Raw genomic sequence first — 20,760 nt, forward strand, 5'->3', positions numbered from 1 at the left:
TAAGCTCTAGTTTCTGGTCTAGGTTCCCATGAGGTTTACCTGTGTCTTTACAATGAATTCTAGTTTGAGCCAGTTTCTGCACTTGCCATCCTAAGAATTTTAGCCAATCTCTGTGTAAATTCTTAAATAGAGCTGATAGAGCCAAAAGCCATAGAAGCAGTTCTTTCTGTTAATTCCTCCCTTCCTATAATTTATGCCTTTTATGAATTTAGGAACCTTACTTGAGAAATGTTTATTGAATACCTACATGTACAAGACCTCCATAGTGTGATTAGAAACTAATGATGTTGGGATGCCTGGGTGGCTTAGTCGGTTAAGCATCTGCCGTGTCTGCCTTGGGCTCAGGTCAGGGTCCCAGGGTCCTGGGATTGAGCCCTGCCTCTGGTTTCCTGCTGAGCCTGCTTCTCCCTCTCCCCCTGCTCCTCCCCACCTCTCGTACTCTCTCTCTGTCTCTTGCTCTTCTCTCTCTCAAATAAATAAATAAATCTTAAAAAAAAAAAAGAAACTAATGATGTCATTAATATTTGGCAATAAAATACGAGAATTTTAACACAGCACTGCCACCCACTTAAAGGAAAAGAATTTCAAAGGTTTAAAAATCATAATATAAGGACGCCTAGGTGGCTCAGTCGGTTAAGTGTCTGCCTTCGGCTCAGGTCATGATCCCGGAGTCCTGGGATGGAGTCCCGCATCAGGCTCCCTGCTCAGCAGGAAGCCTGCTTCTCCCTCTGCCTGCCGGTCCCTCTGCTTGTGCTCGCTCACTCTCTCTCACACATAAATAAATAAATAAAATCTTTTTAAAAAATCATAATATATAGGGGTGCCTGGGTGGCTCAGTCGTTAAGCGTCTGCCTTCGGCTCAGGTCATGATCCCAGGGTCCTGGGATCGAGCCCCACATTGGGCTCTCAGCTCAGTGGGAAGCCTGCTTCTCCCTCTCCCACTCCCCCTGCTTGTGTTCCCTCTCTCCCTGTGTCTCTGTCAAATAAATAAATAAAATCTTTAAAAAAAAATCATAATATATAAAGTTAATTATACTAGAATTAATTTTTTTTAATTTTTAACCCAATTTATTTTATTTTATTTTATTTTTAAGTAATCTCTATACACAACGTGGAGCTTGAACTTACAACCCCAAGATCAAGAGTTGCAGTTCCACTGACTTAGCCACCCAGGAGCCCCGCAAAATAGATTTTTTTATTTTTACAAAAAAAAAAAAAAAGAAAGAAAAAAACCATAGCATATAAAAATGCATTATACAGGGGCGCCTGAGTGGCTCAGTCGGTTAAGCATCTGCCTTCAGCTCAGGTCATGATCCCAGGGTCCTGGGATCGAGCCCCACATCGGGCTCCTGGCTCGGCGGGGAGCCTGCTTCTCCCTCTCCCTCTGCCTCTCTCCCTGCTCATGCTCTCTCTCTGTATCTGTATCTCTGTGTCTCAAATGAATAAATAAAATCTTAAAAAAAAAAAAAATGCATTATACATTATTTACTATTATATATGAAATATGTTGTGAGTGTGTGTGAATGGATAGATAGATAAATAATCTTCAGTTACTTAAAAAAACAAACACATGAGTATGGAAAATCCAATGTTCCAATCTGGAGCTGTTTTTGGTATGGCTGCAAGGTTGAAGGAATCTAATCAATGTCATTCATATGCACCAGACCTCCCTGACTGACATGCACAGAGGTAATTATTACCTCCTCTCTGCCTGTGTTGGGAAGTTAACTCCCAAATCTCTTGTTCCTCTATCCCATGTAAGAACTTTTCTCCCAATCTTGGTTAGAAGTTTTCTTTTCTTTTTTTTTAAAGAAAGTTTGGGTTTTTTTTTTTTTAATTTCATTTTTCAGTAATCTCTACACCCAACGTGGGGTTTGAACCATAACCCCGAGGTCAAGAATCACATGCTCCATCAACTGAGCCAGCCAGGCATCCTCAGACAATTCTCTAATTCTAAATTCATTATTTCTCCAAATTTTAAAATTGAATTAAAAAAAAAGTTTAGTATTGTTTTCTGTATGGTTCATTAAATCGCATCAACCTAATTTCAAACGTACCTTCTTATAGAACAATGTACTGTTTCATGTAGAACCAACAAATCATGGGCGCCTGGGTGGCTCAGTTGGTTAAGCAACTGCCTTCGGCTCAGGTCATGATCCTGGAGTCCTGGGATCGAGTCCCGCATCGGGCTCCCTGCTCGGCAGGGAGTCTGCTTCTCCCTCTGACCCTCCCCCCTCTCATGTGCTCTCTCTCATTCTCTCTCAAATAAATAAATAAAATCTTTAAAAAAAAAAAAATCATAAAGATGCCCATAACCACGGTTGGATGTCTTTGTCTTATAATTGCATCCTATTGGTCACCAGGAGAAAGGACAGAATATAAGTATGAATAAATTGATTTTTTTTAAAGATATTATTTATTTATTTATTTGACAGAGAGCTAGAGAGCACAAGTAGGCAGAGTGGCAGGCAGAGGGAAAGGGAGAAGCAGGCTCTCTGCTGAGCAGGGAGCCCAATGCGGGGCTTGATCCCAGGACCCCAGGATCATGACCTGAGCTGAAGGCAGCTGCCTAACCAACTGAGCCACCCAGGCGCCCCGAATAAATTGATTAATTAATGTGACACTTATTAGAACTTCTAATATGGTAGTATGTTGGTTAAAGATATATAATAAGAAGAATGCCATCATCATTTAATTTTCATAGCAATCCCATGAGGTAAATGTTACACATATTTATACATATATAAACATACATATGTATACATATATACATATACATATGTTATAACATATACAAATGTTATACAGAAGAGGAAATTGAGCCAACTTTTGCTTAAGGTCACAGTTAATAAGCCCAGTGTGTCTCTGTCCAAGACCATGTGTTTTCTACTTTGTTCCAATGGCTTCTTGGTTTTCAAAAGTTTGAACTAATAGAAAACTATGAATAAAAATACATGGGGTGAGTATATAGCAAAGGAGTTGTAGTGTTTGCAGTATTACATAGAAAGGTCAAATTGTTACCTTGGGAAAGACGATAGTGAAGAGAAGCTAGGCAGGATGTATGAGCTCAGTCTTTAGGGAAAACGAGTACCCAATTCAGTGGGGCCAGGAGCAAGGAGTTTGTATTTCAACCCACAAAAATGACATGAGCACATACACAGCCCAGATCATTCCACAAACCTCCAGTCAGTGGATTCATCTGGAATGATGGACATTTCCCATGGTCAAGGGTAGGGGCCAGATCCTAAAGTGACCTGTAAGCTCACTAAAAAGTGTGAAATGTGTTCTGAATGCAGTGGGGGGAATCCCAAAGGAAAACTGAAAGCAGAGACTTGATCTGGGTATGCTTTGGAAAGTCCTTCATGAGGCTCTGAGTTAGAGGTGATGAGAAGTTGGAATGGGGCAGGACCTGGTGCCCAACTGGACGTAGAGGACAAAGGAAAGAGGAGTCCAGGGTCCTGGGTAACTCCCAAGTTTCTAGTGATGCCATTAAGTGACAGTAGAGAATTCAGGAGGGACAGTTAGGTGGGAAAGGAATTCAACTTGAGATATAGAGAGTATGCATTTGGAAATAATAGGTTTAGATCTTAGGAGAAAGATCTGGCTGGAACTATAGAATCACCAGTGATAGAGAAAACACAGAAGGGTGAATTCGCTCAAAAAATAAGAGAAAAAAAAGACTAAGAACCAAGCCAACAGTGACCTCACACAATGAGCATGTGTCCAGCACTAGAGCCTGATACGCTGGGCACTCTATCCCAGCTCTGCCACAAGACATAACTGTGACAATCAAATGAGAAACAACATGCCTGTCCCCAAACAAATACTCAGTAAATGTTGGTTGTTATTCTCTCTACTGGGAAACACCTCAATGTTTTCACAAGTTCATGAATGTGTAACTTTCATATCTAATAATATATATCCTATTATACTATATAATAATAATAATAAGCAGCTTGCTTCTATTAAGCACTTGCTAGATTTCAAAGACTGTGCTGGGCATTTTGCATTTGTCTCTTCAATTTGCATAACATTTCACTCATATAGTATTATGTTTATTATTCCCACCTTACAGATGAAAAAACTGAAGCATTGAGAGGTTAATTTACTTGCTCAAGGTCGTACATTCATTATAAGCACAAAGCCGAGGATGGGAGAAGGAAGAAGGCCTTGGCCCAGCACAAAAGCTAGGAAAGGAATAACAAAGCCTGCTCTGTGTGTTCCTCATCTACTACCCTCCCCCGCCACCACCATTAGGAAATTTCTATACATGTGAAATGTCACTGAGACTTGCCCTATGTAGAAGTACTAGGTAAAATCATAGCCCCATAGTCCTAACCAAGAGGATAAAGGATCACCAAATGTAACAAAGTAGAAAGTACTCTTCTTGAAACTCTCTCTTAAGACATGATTTCATGTTTATCTTGTCCCTTTAAATAAAGTAACAAAAGATAAATTGTGAATGTTTAGACTATATCTGGCACACTGTAATTATATTCGGGAGACAGAACATGATTGGAATACATGAATATTATAAGAATAAATTTCAAAATGTTTCACTTAACTCCATTTATCTGCTCCCCATCAGATCTACAAATGGTGCAATTCTGTGTTTCACAGTGCTATCTTAACTACAGAATCTACTGCAACTCTTAAGTAAGCATTTACAAACCCCACATAATTTCTTCTTTTTCCTCCATTGCCTTATGACTTGAGTGACTACCGATGTAAGTTAAAGATTTTTTAATTACTTCTTTTTCTTGCATATTTATTTGCATTCCTAAATTTACTTAACAAAAGATTTTCTTATTTGCATAGATCAATCTTAAATGCAAAGCCTATAGAATATACTTGCAAGTAGACAATAGCTCCATGGGGTTAAGGTATTAGAGCATGACTACCTTGCATTGTTTAAATGATGAGCTAAGTGCTTCGTTTTAACCTAAATAGAGACCCCACTAGCACAAAGAACCAGAGTCAGTCGTGGGTCCCTGCAACATCTTTACATGATTACAATGAGATGAAAAACTCTGAAACTCCCTAAAGGTTTTAAAAACTCCCCCCACCCACCCCCCAAAATCATCTGTATCCCTCATTCCTAACCACACTGCAGCAACTGCAATTATTTTAACACATATAATTAGACTTATTAGGTAATAGCGTTTGGGGCCGGGTCTTTCCTAAAGGAGCAGACAAGTCCACTCTGTAGATTATTAACTAAGTGGGTCTATATGCTGTAAAGTCCATTCTTACCTTTTTATTTTTTCATGAGACATTCATCAATGAATGGATTAATAGGACCACAAAGGAAAAGTGAAGCATTTATGTGCAATAATTTATCCTGTATAATAATGATTAATTGACAGATTCTACTGAATGCCAAAATCTAACCTTCAATTTTATTCTTAAACTGCAGCAGCTTAGTAAAGATGCTATAAACAATTTTAGAAGTCCACAGAGAGAAAGCCTAGGAAAGCATACCTTGAACTTAAGATTCAATGGTTAGGATTTCCGATTCTTTTTTTTTTTTTTTAATGTTTTTATTTATTTGAGAGAGAGACAGAGATAGCGACAGAGATAGCTACAGAGAGCATAAGCAGGAAGAAGAGGGAGAAGCAGGCTCCCCGCTGAGCAGGGAGCCCAAAGCGGGGCTCGATCGGATCCCAGGACCCCAGGACCCCAGGATCATGACCTGAGCCAAGGCAGACACTTAAACCAACTGAGCCACCCAGGTGCCCCTCTTTTTTTTTTTTTTTTAGATTTTATTTTTAAGTAATCTCTACACCCACCATGTAGAGCTCAAACCCACAACCCCAAGATCAGAAGTCGCATGCTCTACCGCCTGAGCCATTCAGGCAGCCCTCCAATTAATTCTTTAGGAAACTTGGTGAACTTATTCATTTATTCATAATCTACCCTAGTTTTCTGATTAAAATGGAAACACTTGGCTAATCCTACTCAAAAAACTTTGGGGTACAGAGTTATGTCACACACACTTCTGTAATATTTGAGTTTTATATGATGAGCACATAGTACTTCGCAATCATACAAAACAACAATTTTCAAAATTAAAAAAAAATATCTTGGTAAGTGTACCTGGCTGGCTCAGTCGGTAGAACTGGCACTCTTGATCTTGGGGTCGTGAGTTCAAGCCCCACATTGGGTATAGAACTTACTTAAAAATAATAACAGTAAAAAATATTTTGACAAAATCTGGACTTTCCCTCCTTTTTTCAAGAAAGAAAGAGGAATATGAATGCAGGATGCAGGCTATCTTTCAGTTCATCTATTCTACGAAATGTGTGGTTACTATTTGCCTTTTACAAGATTTCTCTGAGGCACACCTTCCCAGATATCTGACTTTTCATTTAATTACCTCACATCTTACCTCCATGCTCTTCCAGAATGTTGTGCTAGACAGAAACATCGTGTCTGAGGTCTTTTCCTGCGCCATGTACAAAACTGAATCTGAGTGTCTCCTCTCTCCTCAGTGGACAAAAACTAAGTCTGTAAATCTTGAAAGAAGGCATGAAGAAGTAGTTTCGAAAACAGAACTTTGATTTGATTACATGTTTTTCTTTAACTCTGATTGCCTTTGCCTAGTGGCTTGTACGTTTGATTTATATCTAATTTCCTGTTTGACTATTCACTATATTCACCCAATATTAACACAAAGACTTTAGGAAGTATTGAAAACTTTGTAAAGCCAATTTGTGCCGTCAATTAAAACGAATTTCCAAAACTTATTTGTCTCCCTCTGTCATGAATTTGAACTTCTCTGCCTAAAGATCCTGCAAAGAACATTTGTCCTTTCCCTTTCGTTAAATTAATTCCTTCACGTTACCTGTGCGCACTGCACACCGTGAAACAATAATTAACATTTTCATGCATGCTCCTTCTCTCGCCCGCCAACCTGAGTTGTGCATTCTAAACCTTTTCCTAGGTCTGTGGCAACGAATGGAAATGTTTATCTCTACATGCATACCAGGTTACCATAAATTCTCTGGCCGATGTTTATATGCCAAGAAGCCAGGCACAGAAAGAAGAATCATGACAACACACTGAAGCCGTAGGCTTTCACAAATACATCGCTGATAAATGTCAGTAACCCAGTTTTCACACTCCGCATTTCTCTCCACGAAAGTTATTTTAATTGCACGCGAACACACGCACAGGACTATGCCTAGAGTAAATTAGCGTTTTGTCCCTTGAAAGAAGGAAGCTAAGAAGCTAAGAGGTGATGAGTTTTATTAACGCCCATAATGTCTGCAAAGTAGCGCAAATCGAAGTATCGGATCCCCTTTTAGTCTCTCCCCGAAGACCTACTTACAGAAGCAAGCGCATCAATGCCTCATTGATCAGCAGAACGCCGGCGGATGCATTCCGCTTCCAGGCAGAAGCTCGGTCCTGCACCTTTTCCGCGCCCGGTAACGAACCCACGCAAACACGCCAGGCGCCGCGCAGAAACCAGCGACACCCGTTTCCAGCGTGTGTTCAGCGCCGGTTTGCACCTGGAGCTCCTTTCCCTGTCGACACTACGTTACCACAGTTGTGAGGTTCCCTGGCTAGGACAGATAAACTTCCTAAGTCCTTCGGATAATTTGCAATGAAAAGAACTGAAAGATAATGCGAAGCAAAAATGAAATTAAAGCTTTGAAAACAACGAGTAAGAAATTGGTTTATTTATCAGTAATTCTTGTGCGGGAGAAAAACACAAGTGACTTCGGCGGATTTGTTCAGGAGGTTCGGCGGCGGGCTAGGTTGTTTTAGCAAGCGTTCTCCAGTTAGCGTATTTAAGTAAGTAGGGCTCGCCTTTTCTTTGGCACAGATGAACCGTATCAGTCGCGATGAGCAAGTTCCTCCACCGGTAGTTAACCAATTCAGTTTCAAAATGAAGCCACGGGACTGGACTCCGTGGTTGTCAGGGTGGGGTTCCCAGACCAGCGGCACGTGAAATAGTTGTTTCCCAAACTATTCCAGTGATAAAAACATAAATGAATGAATAACCTGGAGCCCTGATTAAAACAATCCTCGCCTGGAAATGTACTCAGTCGAGCCAGAGAGAGAATCCGTATTTTAACCAGCAGCCAGGGTGACTCTTCTTGGGCAAGGCTGGGAAGACCTGGATTGATTTATCTCTGGAAGGCTATTTTCTTTCTAAGTCCGGCTTTTCCTTTGTTGCTGGAGTAGAACAGTATTTTGAAATGGGAAAGAGAACGAACTGGAGGTTAAGGTGAAGAGGTGAGGATTCCAGCATGAACCGGACCAAGGAAGCCTGAGGGAGGTAAATGGTCTGTTTCCACCAGTTAAGGAAACCCTTGCCACTGAAAGACAGAGGCCACAAGAAAGATGTCCCTGTGTGCAGAGACAAAGGAAACATGGAAAGTAGACTTTGGTTAGGTTTCGGTTACTCACTGAAATGTCTTCCAGGCAAGGAGAGAAGTTAAGTAGTGTGTCATTGACCACTTAACTTGGCAGGGTATTCTCAAATCAGTGTCCATAATTTAAGGGATTGGTTGCATGCAGCGTTATAATTTCGGTTGTACACACAACTCCAGCAGTCTACATGACCTTACCTTCCAGGTTGACACTAAAAACAGTGCCAATAAGCAGGGCTACCCCTGATGCTCAGGCAAAGGAGCACGCCCTGGAGCACTCCAGGCCTCTGCTGACAAATGCCCCAAATGGTAACCCTCAGATTTCTGTCAGTAGCTCTTTAGTCTTGGATCCCTTTCAAAAATGCAAGAATTGGGGCGCCTGGGTGGCCCAATCGTTAAGTGTCTGCCTTCGGCTCAGGTCATGATCCCAGGATCCTGGGATCGAGCCCCGCATCGGGCTCCCTGCTCTGCGGGAAGCCTGCTTCTCCCTCTCCCACTCCCCCTGCTTGTGTTCCCTCTCGCACTGTGTCTCTCTTGGTCAAATAAATAAATAAAATCTTTAAAAAAAATAAAAATAAAAATGCAAGAATTAAGTCTTATTTATCTCAAGAATTCTGGTCCTGCTGCTGGTCCCGCATAGACCAGTCACGTTTTGCAAGGAGAGGACCTAGCACCTATGAGCAATGGAAGAATGCTTATATTTTAGGTGGTGTAAGAGAGCCCTTAGAGCTGCCTTGTTTGTTTAAAACGGATAGAGATCTGGGTTAGAGGGTATGAAGATAAATAATAAATGAGTGACAGCTCCAGACCACAATGAGGCCAAGGTTAATAAGCCTCAATCCCAGTGGGTAATGAATCTCTCTTCGGAAGGAGATACTGTATAAATGTTATCTCATGGGTGTATCTGTTGGTATTTCTTTCATTTAACAAAAAAATTCTAAATCAAAATGAATTCAAAAGGGTATAAATCTTGATGAAATTCAAGAGTCTATTTGCTTCAGGGTGATTGATGCAGTTGGGAAAAAGAGGTGAGCTTTTTTTGTCACCTCTATGACTAATTACCAGTGTTAGATTTGCAGTTGCTTTAACAGTTAAACTTACTCTAATTTATATTCCATACAACAAACCAGTCTAACGTAAATTAGTACACCAGTGTGTGATTGATTGATTTTACCAGTGTGTGAATTTTTTAATCTAACTTTGTCACACAGGTATTATTGTGAAACATTCATCCGGAGTAACCCTCACCGATCCTCATCCAGAACACCTATCTTCATCCATAACACTCTATAGCTGAAATGGAGTGAGAAGGGTGCACCTGGGTGGCCCAGTTGTTTGGTTGGGTGTCTGACTCTTGATTTCAGCTCAGGGTCCTAGGATGGAGCCCTTCGGCTCCACACTCAGCACTGAGTTGGCTTGGGATTCTCTCTTTCTCTCCCTCTCCCTCACCCCTGCTCTCTCTATCTCAAATGAATAAATAAAATCTCTTTTAAAAATGGAGTGATTTTGGGACACCTGGGTGGCTCAGTTGGTTAAGCAGCTGCCTTCAGCTCAGGTCATGATCCCAGGGTCCTGGGATCAAGTCCCGCATCGGTCTCCCTGCTAAGCAGGGAGCCTGCTTCTCCCTCTGCCTGCCACTCCTCCTGCTTGTGATCTTTCTCTCTCTCTGACAAATAAATAAATAAAATCTTTAAAAAAAAAAAATGGAGTGATTTAAAAAAAAAAAAAAAAAGGAGTGAGAGGGGCTCCTGGGTGGCTGAGTCGGTTAAGCATCAGCCTTTGGCTCAGGTCATGATCCCGGGTCCTGGGATCAAGCCCCATGTCAGGTTCCTTGCTCAGCTCCTTGCCCATGTCAGGCTCCTTGCTCAGCAGCAATCAATCCCTCTGATTGCCCCTCCCCACTGCTTGTGCTCTGTCTCTATTTCTCTCTCTGTGTCAAATAAATAAAAATCTTAAAAAAAAAAAAAAGAGTGAGAAACACTATTTAAAAGCAGATGCTTTGGGGTGCCTGGCTGGCTCAGCTGGTGGAGCATGTGACTCTTGATCTCAGGGTTTTGAGTTTAAGCCCCACCTTGGGTGTAGAGATTACTTAAAGGTAAAAAAAAAATTTTTTTTTTTTTAAGATTTTATTTATTTATTTGACAGAGACATAGCGAGAGAGGGGAACACAAGCAGAGGGAGTGGGAGAGGGAGAAGCAGGCTTCCCACGGAGCGGGGAGCCCAATGTGGGGCTCGATCCCAGGACCCTGGGATCATGACCTGAGCCAAAGGCAGACGCTTAACGACTGAGCCACCCAGGCGCCCCCCACCCACAAAAAAAAATTTTTTTAAGATTTTATTTATTTATTTGACCGAGAGAGACACAGTGAGAGAGGGAACACAAGCAGGTTGAGTGGGAGAGGGAGAAGCAGGCTTCCCAGGGCGCAGGGAGCCCATTGCGGGGCTCAATCCCAGGACCCTGGGACCATGACCTGAGCCAAAGGCAGATGCTTAATGCCTGAGCCACCCAGGCGCCCCAAGGTAAAATTTTTTTTTAAGATATTTTTTTTTAGGGGCACCTGGGTGGCTCAGGTGTTAGGAGTCTGCCTTTGGCTAGGGTACTGATCAAGCCCCGCATTGAGCTCCTTGCTCGGCGGGAAGCCTGCTTCTCCCACTCCCCCTGCTTGTGTTCCCTCTCTTACTGTGTCTCTGTCAAATAAATAAAAATCTTAAAAAAAAAATTTTTTTTAATTTATTTGAGAGAAAGACGAGTGGTAGGGAGGGAGAGAGAGAGGGAGAGAGAAAAGAAGGGGCATATATATATATATATATATATATATATATATATATAGGCACCTATAACTTCACCAAGTTGGCTACAGAACAATTTTCTTTTCTTTTCTTTTCTTTTTTTTTTTTTAAAGATTTTTAGTTATTTATTTGAGACAGAGAGAATGAGAGACAGAGAGCATGAGAGGGAGGAGGGTCAGAGGGAGAAGCAGACTCCCTGCCGAGCAGGGAGCCCGATGCGGGACTCGATCCCGGGACTCCAGGATCATGACCTGAGCCGAAGGCAGTCGCTTAACCAACTGAGCCACCCAGGTGCCCCAGAACAATTTTCTGCTCCTTCCCTAAACACAAGGGGAAAAGGACATCGATGAGAAATAACCATTTACTATTCTCTTCTAAAGGACACAGGATACAAGTTTTTCTAAACGACAAATGCCATATTCTCATCTATACAATTTAAGCATAGAAATCTAAACAGAACCTTCAGGAGTTTTAAAATATAGCACAAAATAATTCTCCCATTGTACAGACCAAGATCTCCAAAAAACCACAAATGTGTTCAGCCAAGTAATAAGGGAATGAAGTATTAAAAAACAACAAGTATTCCATAAAATAGTAGACAGATCTAAAAGCACCATATGGCTTCCTTCCAATACCCATTTTTACTTCATTTCTAAAGATTTAGCTAAAATAAAGGATTCTAGGACTGCATTTCGTAATCTAAAATGCAATCATTTTATATCTGGTCATTTGGCTAAATTAAGGAACAGTGGCCTTTAGAGTTGGAAATAAAAGCAATGATAGTTGTCTTTATTTCTTGCCCAAAAAAACTCATTGTGGTTTTAATTGACTATAGAGTAGATGATAACCAATGATCACCAAAGCCAGGAGGTTCCAAGTATCATTAACATTTAAGTATAAAATGCATGATTCAGAATAAAAAGAATTTCTATTTTGTTGTGCTTTCTCCTTTGGGCTCAACCCCATTATTCCTTACACCTTTCCTAAAGGCCAATATGACTCTTTACTTGATCTGTTAATATGTCAGCTAGGAAGAGAATATATAACCAATAACAAGGCCACAACTTTGAAAATTTGGCCATCAAAGTCAATATTTTCTTGGCCAAGCAATAATAACCCACCATCAGAAAGATATCTTTTTTTTTTTTTTTAAGATTTTATTTATTTATTAGAGAGCGAGCGAGAGAGAAACAGCGTGAGAGGGGAGAGGGTCAGAGGGAGAAGCAGGCTCCCCGCCGAGCCGGGAGCCTGATGTGGGACTCGATCCCAGGACCCTGGGATCATAACCTGAGCCGAAGGCAGTCACTTAACCAACTGAGCCACCCAGGCGCCCCAGAAAAGATATCTTTTTTTGCAATGACATGGATGGAACTAGAGGGTATTATGCTAAGTGAAATAAGTCAATCAGGGAAAGACAATTATCATATTATCTCACTCTTATGTGGAATTTAAGAAACAAAACAGAGGATCATAGGGGAAGAGAGGAAAGAATAAAACAAGACGAAACCAGAGAGGGAGACAAACCATAAGAGACTTTTAATCATAGGAAACAAACTGAGAGTTGCTGGAGGGGGGTGGGAGAATGGGGTAACTGGGTGATGGACATTAAGGAGGGCACGTGATGTAAGGAGCACTGGGTATTATATGACTGATGAATCACTGACCTCTACTTCTGAAATCAATAATACATTATATGTTAATTAATTGAATTTAAATTTTAAAGTCTGCTATAAGCCAGACCTGTAGGAAGCTAGATTGCTATCTCTCATAATAATCCAGGAAACTAAATAATAATTTCTGTAACAATTGGCCCCAAATGGCAAGGACTTGATTAATAACTACCAGCTTCTCTGACTTTTGTCTGAACTTCCAACTTAGGACCAACCAGAGAAGGCCATACATGCTCCCCTAACCAATCACATAGAATGCCCACCTCTAGTCTCCCATCTCCAACTTCCCCAGGTCAACAGCCTCCAATCAGGGCACACCTACAGCCTTCCTTTTTTCAGAATAAAGCTTCCCTACTTTCCTGTCTGCTTTTGAGTTTCTGCCAACATGCAAGTGATGGCGGCTGACTCCTTTGTCCACAAATTCTGAATCAGTAGCCTTTGCTTTTCCCATTTGGTTGGTCTTCGTTTACTCCACAGGTTTTAAACAGAAGAGTGACATACGTGATCTGTCTCAGGTTTTGAAAGGATTGGTGTCCCTGTTGTGTCGAGAACAGACACAAGGGTAGAGAAGGAGCCCACTTATGAAACAACTGGACAGTCACAGAGAGAAGACAGAGGTTTGGATCTACAGAGGAGCCACAGAGGTGGTCGGGACTGCTCGGATTCCAGACATTTGTGTAAGGTTGAGACCGCAGCATCTGCTGATGGATGTAATGCAGGGTAGAAGACAGGGTGAAGGAAGACCTCCAGCCTTTTTGTCTTTGTCTGAGCAACTGGAGATTGCAGTGGCCCTAACTGAGACAGGGAGGTTATCAGGTGGAGCAAGTGAGGCAGGAGGATCACGAGTTTGCTTTTGCACGAGTTAAGTTTGACATGTCTCTTTGACCTCCCAGTGACCTCCCAACGGAGATGTTGGGTAGGGTCTAGGTTGCGGAAAAAGGTCCAAGCTGAAGATGTAAGATTTGTCCACATAAAGATAATTCTTAAAGCTATGAGTCCAAGGACTAAATAACCATTAATCTGAAATATGCTTTTTCGGAGCACCTGGGTGGCTCAGTGGGTTAAGCGTCTGACTCTTGATTTCAGCCCTGGTCATGATCTCAGGGTTGTGAGATCCAAGCCCCATGTCGGGCTCTGAGCTGAGCATGGAGCCTGCTTAAGATTTTCTCTGTCCCTCTCCTTCTGCCCTCCCTACCTGCTCACTCTCTCTGTCTCAAATAAATAAATAAATAAATAAATAAATAAATAAATAAATAGGGGCGCCTGAGTGGCTCAGTCGTTAGGCGTCTGCCTTCAGCTCAGGTCATGATCCCAGGGTCCCTGCATCGGGCTCCCTGCTCGGCGGGGAGCCTGCTTCTCCCTCTCCCACTCCCCCGGTTTGTGGGAGAGGGAGAAGCAGGCTTCCTGCGGAGCAGGGAACCCGATGCAGGGCTCCATCCCAGGACCCTGGGATCATGACCTAAGTCGAAGGCAGACGCCTAATGACTGAGCCACCCAGGTGCCCCAATAAATAAAATCTTAAAAATAAATAAATAAATAAATAAATAAATAAATAAATAAATAAATAAATAAAATAGGCTTTTTTGTTTTTCAATCTGTAAACATAGATCATCATTCTTCTTAACTGCTGCCTTGTACATTGGGATGGACATACCAGTTTATTTATCCATTCCCTTACTAGGAATATGCAGTTTTTTCCAATGTCTCACCATAAATGCGCTCTTTGTGCACATGCATGAGTGTTTATATAAGGGCAATAATAAGAGAAGAATTAAATATTCTTTGAAGGTATGATTTTTAAAAATTTTTTTAAAGATTTTATTTATGAGAGAGAGAGAGAACAAGTTGGAGGAGGGGGCAGAGGGAGAAGCAGACTCCCCAAGAAGCAGGGAGCCCGATGCAGACTCACTCCCAGGACCCTCGGATCATGATCTAAGCTGAAAGCAAACGCTTAACCGACTGAGCCACCCAAGCGCCCTGAAGGTATGATTTTAACGGGCTTGGTGACATCCAGACTGTTATGGGTTAGATTGTGCCCCTCCCCCCAAAAGATATGTTAAAGTCCTAACTCCCAAGACCTCAGAATGTGAACTTATTTAGAAATAGGGTCATTGCAGATGTAATTACTTAAGATGAGTCTAACTGAAGTAGGGTGGCCCTTAATCTAGTGTGACTGGTGTCAGAAGAGAAGAAAGGGGGGCTCAGTTGTTAAGCGTCTGCCTTCGGCTCAGGTCATGATCCCGGGGTCCTGGGATCGAGCCCCGCGTCGGGCTCCCTGCTCTGTAGGAAGCCTGCTTCTCCCTCTCCCACTCCCCCTGCTTGTGTTCCGTCTCTCTCTGTCAAATAGTCTTTTTTTTTAAAGATTTTATTTATAAAGACTTCTTTTTTTTAAGATTTTATTTATGTATTTGACAGAGAGAGACATAGCGAGAGGTTCTTCTAAAAGTGTAGGAGGGTATTCTTTTAAGATTATTTATTTATTTATTTGAGAGAGAATGAGATAGGGAGCATGAGAGGGGGGAGGGTCAGAGGGAGAAGCAGACTCCCTGCCGAGCAGGGAGCCCGATGCGGGACTCGATCCCGGGACTCCAGGACCACGACCTGAGCCGAAGGCAGTCGCCCAACCAACTGAGCCACCCAGGCGCCCCAGGAGGGTATTCTGAAACAGGTTTTGAACTGTTGTGTTAGTTTGGAAGCTATCTTTTCTTTTAATCCTGATCCATTACACTGCTGAGAATGAGAAATGTCTATGTGTATTTAACAGGAAACAAGCTGGAAAAAAGAGCTACAGATCACTTAACCATGAAGCCATGGGAGCAAATTTTAAGTCATTAAACATGTTATGCAAGAGCTTCCTAAAGCTATCAAGGGATTTGTGAATTCACCGACAGTTGAAAAGTGGTTTGTTAAATGAGTATTCCATTGGTATAACCAGGGAAGGTAGCTACTTATCTTTTTTTTTTTTTTTAAGATTTTATTTATTTATTTGACAGACAGAGAGTACAAGCAGAGGGAGGGGCAGGCAGAGAGAGAAGCAGGGAGTCCGACAAGGGGCTCGGTCCCAGGACCCTGGGATCATGACCTGAACCAAAGGCAGAGGCTGAACAGACTGAGCCACCCAAGAGCCCCAATTTTGTGTATTTAAAAACCTTCTGAGCAGGGGGGCATCCCTCTCACTCTCTCTCTCTCTCTCTCTCTCTCACACACACACACACACATAACTTAAGTCCTCTGTAGAAATACTTTTTTCACAGATTACTGGAACCAATAGAATTATTTTCCCAGGTAGCCACAAAGATTTGAAGAAAATTTCTATTCCTGTGCTAGAATCCAGACTGTTCTACTGTTAGTACTAAATAATTAGGACAGAAATTTGAAGTAAAATATTAAAATATTATGTTAGCACATCAAGCTGAATTACTTCAGGATAAGACAGGGTCCCTGCTCCCTGAGGAGCTTCTAATCTAATAAATGTTTTGGTCGCCAACTAAATCAAAGAATATGTATCTTAATTTGGTGGTTTTACCAGACCTAAAGCATCAAACAACTTGACATGTACAAATCAATTTCTCTATTTTACTTCTAATCTATAGCATGTTTCAATTTTTAGAAGTTATAAAATATTAATTTATAATATTTTCTTTTAAATGCCCATTTATAGGCACCTGGGTAGCTCAGTCGTTAGGCGTCTGCCTTGGGCTCAGGTCGTGGTCCCAGGGTCCTGGGATCGAGCTCCACATCGGGCTCCCTGCTCAGCGGGGAGCCTGCTTATCCCTCTTCCACTTCCCCTACTTGTGTTCCCTCTCTCACTGTAATAAAATAAATGCCCACTTATTTCTTTCCATGCCCATCAGGGAAAACTGGTGACAGAAAGGAGATGTCACACTCAACTGGGTGGTTGAAGAGCATTTAATAAAGGGACTAGGTACAAAGCCAAGGGAAGAGTAAGGGAAAAAGAAATATAATACAGGATCCTACTTCAAATGGTGGGAGGGGAAGGAAGATAATAAAAAGCACAGCAAAGGAGCCATTTCCAGAATGGGTGGCTATATAGAGAGTGTGGAGGGTGGACAGACTCTAATAGGGTCCCAATGGATCCCCATCTCCCAGAACTCCTGCCTTGTGTACTCCCCTCCCCCTTGAGCATAGCAGGACCTGCGACTTGCTTCTAACCAACAGAACATGGCAAACATGAGAGGATGTCATTTCTGTAATTACATTAGCACACAAGAAAAAACCCAACAATCGTACTACTAGGTATTTATGCAAACATCGTGATTTGAAGGGGCACCTACACCCCAATGTTTATAGCAGCAATGTCCACAATAGTCAAACAATGGAAAGAACCCAGATGTCTACTGAAAGATAAATGGATAAAGAAGATGTGGTGTATATATACAATGGAATATTACTCAGCCATCAAAAAATGAAATCTTACCATTTGCAATGACGTGGATGGAACTAGAGGGTGTTATGCTAAAAGAAATAAGTCAATCAGAGAAAGAATTATCATATGATTTCACTCATATGTGGAATTTAAGAAAAAACAGGATCATAAGGGGAGGGAAAAATAAAACAAGACAAAATCAGAGAGGGAGACAAACCGTAAGAGACTCTTTTTTTTTTAAGATTTTATTTATTTATTTGACAGAGAGAGAGAGAGCACAAGTAGGCAGAGCAGCAGGCAGAGGGAGAGGGGAGCCCGATGTGGGGCTCAATCCCAGGACCCTGGGATCATGACCTGAGCTGAAGGCAGCCGCTTAACCAACTGAGCCACCCAGGCGCCCCCATGAGACTCTTAATGATAGGAAACAAACAAGGTTGCTGGAGGGAAGGTGGGTTGGGGGATGGGGTAACTGGGTGATGGACATTAAGGAAGGCACTTGATGTAATGAGCACTGGGTGTTATATGCAACTAATGAATCACTGAACTCTACCTCCGAAACTAATGATAACTATGTTAATTAACTGATTTTAAATAAAATTTATTTCATTTTTTTTTAAGATTTTATTTCTTTATTTGAGAGAGAGAGACAGAGATAGCAAAAGAGCATGACTGGGGAGGAGAGGGAGAAGCAGGCTCCCCGCTGAGCAGGGAGCCCGATGCGAGGCTCAATCCCAGGACCCCGGGATCATGACCTGAGCCAAAGGCAGATGCTTAACCAACAGGTCATGATCCCAGGGTCCTAGGATTGAGCCCCACATCGGGCTCCCTGCTCAGCGGGGAGCCTGCTTCTCCCCCTCCCTCTCCCTGCCCTCCCCCTGCTTGTGTTCTCTCTCTCTCTGTGTCAAATAAAATATATTTTTAAAAAACTTAAAAAGGAAATACAATAACTATTCTTCTTCTTCTTTTTTTTAATAAAGATTTCATTTACCCATTTGTGCAAGAGAGAGAAAGAGCACAAGCAGGGGGAGAAGCAGGCTCCCCACGAGCAAAGAGCCTGATGGAGGACTAGATCCCAGGACCCTGGGATTATGACCCCAGCAGAAGACAGACACCCAACCATCTGAGCTACCCTGGGATCCCTACAATAGCTATTCTTAAAAAAATAAAATCAAATCAAGTAATCCTGTTAGTTAGCGATTTTGAAGATAAGGGCTTTCTTTAAAGATTTTATTTATTTGAGAGAGAGAGCAAGCTCGTGCGCACATGCGTGCGCACCAGTGGGGGGAGGGGCAGACTGAGAAGCGGAGCAGTGAGCCTGATGCCAGGCTTGATCCCAGCACCCAGAGATCATGACCTGAGCCGAAGTCAGATGCTTAACCAACTGAGCCACTCAAGCACTCTGAAGATAACTTCTTTAATACAAATGTAGATTTTAGAATTATTGCAGTATAAAACCCATGTTTTTAAAAATCTAATAGTCATGCTACTAGCTGGGTTGTTTTAGAATATAATTATTTTTGATAAAACTGAAATGATGTTTTACTCCTGGCAATGTCATAAATGTCATTTAGCTGAAAATATATCACTATCCACTTTGGTGAGGTGAGTCTAGACTCTAAGCTTCAAAATCTATTATTAGAGGGTTTCTATAGCATTTCTCAGGATCCCACATTAATATATAAACTGAATTAGGGAAAAAAATGCAATGAGAGGACTTTTGAAATTCATATATCAAGTATAAATAGGGTAAACTGCATTTGATTTCAAACTGCTTTCCCATCCGTCTGAAAAGTAAATGAGGAATACAACTTAAAGATACAGCTAAATAGGGTGCCTGGGTGGCTCAGTCATTAAGCGTCTGCCTTCGGCTCAGGTCATGATCCCGGAGTCCCGGGATCAAGTCCCACATCGGGCTCCCTGCTCGGCGGGAAGCCTGCTTCTCCCTCTCCCACTCCCCCTGCTTGTGTTCCTGCTCTTGCTATCTCTCTGTCAAATAAATAAAATATTAAAAAAAAAAAAGAGCTGAATCTATAACTTACTTAAAAGTAGCTGTGTTTTTTTTGTTTTTTTTAATTAAAAAATTATTTGAAAATGTCTTAATAAGCCAATCAGAGTAGATCCCCTAGCTATTTCATGGAAATACTCAAAATTGTTTCCTTTCGATCAAGGAGAAATCATCTTGTTAGATGAAGGTAACATGAGGACAAGGAGACGTGATCAGAAAGAGAACTCTCTGTAAGAGACTGTGCAGTTGCCTCCAGGATTCTTTTTTTTTTTTTACATTTTTTAAAAATTTTACTATGTTATGTTAATCACCGTACATTACATCATTAGTTTTTTTTTTTTTTAAGATTTTATTTATTTATTTGACAGAGAGAGATTGCGAGAGCAGTAACACAAGCAGGGGGAATGGGAGAGGGAGAAGCAGGCTTCTTGCCGAGCAGGGAGCCCAATGTGGGACTCGATCCCAGGACCCTGGGATCATGACCTGAGCCGAAGGCAGATGCTTAACGACTGAGCCACCCAGGTGCCCTAGTTTTGGGTTTTTTTTTAAAGATTTATTTATTTATTTGAGAGAGAGAGAGCATGAGAGGGGGAGAGTCAGAGGGAGAAGCAGACTCCCCGCTGAGCAGGGAGCCCGATGCGGGACTCGATCCCAGGACTCCAGGATCATGACCTGAGCTGAAGGCAGTCGCTTAACCAACTGAGCCACCCAGGAGCCCACATCATTAGTTTTTGATGTAGTGTTCCATGATTCATTGTTTGCGTATAACACCCACTGCTCCATGCAGTACGTGCCCTTCTTAATACCCATCACCAGGCTAACCCATCTCCCCACCCCCCCCAGAACCCTCAGTTTGTTTCTCAGAGTCCATAGTCTCTCATGGTTCGTCTCCCCCTTCAATCTCCCCCGCTTCATTATTCCCTTCCTACTATCTTCTTTTCTTTTAACATATAATTTATTATTTGTTTCAGAGGTACAGGTCTGCAATTCAACAGTCTCATACAATTCACAGCACTCACCATAGCAATACCCTCCCCAATGTCTATCACCCAGCCACCCCATCCCTCTCAGCCCCAACCACTCCAGCAACCCTCAGTTTGTTTCCTGAGATTAAGAATTCCTCATTATCAGTGAGGTCATATGATACATGTCTTTCTCTGATTGACTTATTTCGCTCAGCATAAAATCTTCCAGTTCCATCCATGTCGTTGCAAATGGCAAGATTTCGTTCCTTTTGATGGCTGCATCATATTCCATTGTATATATGTACCACATCTTCTTTCTCCATTCATCTGTTGATGGACATCTGGGCTCTTTCCATAGTTTGGCTACTGTGGACATTGCTGCTATAAACATCGGGGTGCACGTACCCCTTCGGATCACTACATTTGTATCTTTGGGGTAAATACCCAGTAGTGCAATTGCTGGGTCGTAGGGCAGGTCTATTTTCAACTTTTTGAGGAACTCCATACTGTTTTCCAGAGTGGCTGCACCAGCTTGCATTCCCACCAACAGTGTAGGGGGGTTCCC

This window comes from Mirounga leonina, unplaced genomic scaffold, assembly GCF_011800145.1.
Source record: "Mirounga leonina isolate KUSES-001 unplaced genomic scaffold, KU_Mleo_1.0 Mir_165, whole genome shotgun sequence".
NCBI lineage: Eukaryota > Metazoa > Chordata > Mammalia > Carnivora > Phocidae > Mirounga > Mirounga leonina.